At 38.6% G+C, this 1,620-nt stretch overlaps 1 non-coding gene across 1 annotated transcript; it reads left to right on the top strand.

The window, feature by feature from the left end:
- The first annotated feature begins 289 nt into the window (after positions 1 to 289).
- On the top strand, positions 290 to 396 carry LOC141709885 (small nucleolar RNA R71). Its single transcript, XR_012570439.1, has one exon. It is a non-coding gene; the product is annotated as a small nucleolar RNA R71 (small nucleolar RNA).
- Positions 397 to 1,620: the final 1,224 nt, after the last annotated feature.

Below are 1,620 nucleotides of genomic sequence, written 5' to 3'. Positions count from 1 at the left end.
AGCAATTTGATTAACTCCATAATTAGCCAAAGTGTCCACCTTCATCGTCAAAGCCTTAAGTTGGGAAGCTATAGCAGTTGCTGCATCCAACTCCAGAATTCCTGCTACCTTTCCCTGAGTCAGTCTCTGGGAAGGATTCTGGTACTCATTAGCAGCCATCAGTTCAATAAGTTCATAAGCTTCATCATAGCTCTTAGCCCACAAGGCTCCTCCTGATGTTGCATCGAGCATGGGTCTAGAAGTAGCACCCAATCCATTATAGAAACAGTTGATAATCATCCAATCAGGCATGCCATGGTGTGGGCACTTCCTTAGCATCTCCTTATATCGATCCCAAGCCTCACACAGAGATTCTCTAGTTTGCTGAGCAAACTGAGTAAGAGCATTCCTGATTGTAGCAGTCTTCGCCATAGGGAAGAATTTAGTGAGAAACTTTTAAGCAAGATCCTCCCAAGTGGTAATAGACCCTACTGGTAGAGAATGTAACCAGCACTTAGCTTTGTCCCTTAGAGAGAATGGGAAGAGTCGTAGCTTGATAGCATCTTCAGTCACATTACTAAACTTGAAAGTGTCGCAGATCTCGATGAAATCCCTGATGTGCATGTTGGGGTCATCAGTAGGAGAACCCCCAAACTGAACTGAGTTCTGTATCATCTAAATCATGTTAGACTAATCTCAAAAGTGTTAGCCCTGATGGCTGGCTTGATGATGCTTGTCTGAATGTCATTAATCTAAGGCTGAGAATAGTCCATCAAAGCCTTAGGATTTTCTGCTTGATCGCCCATCTCCACTAAAGTTGGTTCCTCGACTTTCTCTTCTCCTTCTAACTTCTTTTCCTCTTCAAAAACTTCCTTTCGAACCACCACGAGTTCTTCCTCGGCTTTATCCAGTGTTTTCTTATGAGTATGCGAACGCGTATGCATATAACCTCGCTAGAGTACCTGAAATAATGCAAGGAAATGAATAAGTAACAATGTCCAAGTCAATGAACTTTAACGACCACTGATGGAAAGCACATTAACTATAAATTAACATTGCAGTCCCCGGCAGTGGTGCCAAAAAATTTTAGTCGCTAAACACGCGCTAATAATTCATGCAAGTATACAAGTTCACAAGTAGTATAGAATATTTTCTAGTTTGTTCCCACAGAGACTGGCTTTGGTTAACTAATTAATTAATGCACTTAAGAAACAATGTATGGTTATTATTCAGTGCTAAGATGATAACAAATTGAGGTTGATTATAACTAAGAATTAAACTAACAATTATAACTAAGAGAATAAAATTGACTGAATTAATATATATATATGACAAACATGGGATTCTAACTTCATTAAATACTTCATTCAATAGCCTTTATGTTCTCAACCTTAGCATGCAATGGTGATGACACTAATTAGATAACACGAAACTGATTAACACCAACTTTTGTTACATGAATACCATACCACCAGACATCCACAAAAGAGATAGAAGCTGAATAGACACCAATTATATTGAGACCCTATATGTCTATAGAATTTGACAACATAACGGTTTGAGCACAAGTTATTTATCTTGATTACATTGGGCAAGTAAGATGGTTAAAGTTACCCACGCATCATGCATAACAATACATGA

The sequence above is a fragment of the Apium graveolens genome, chromosome 2 (assembly GCF_009905375.1).
Source record: "Apium graveolens cultivar Ventura chromosome 2, ASM990537v1, whole genome shotgun sequence".
Classification (NCBI taxonomy): Eukaryota; Viridiplantae; Streptophyta; class Magnoliopsida; order Apiales; family Apiaceae; genus Apium; species Apium graveolens.
Note: the sequence above shows the minus strand (reverse complement) of the source record. Positions and strands in the feature narration are given on the sequence as shown.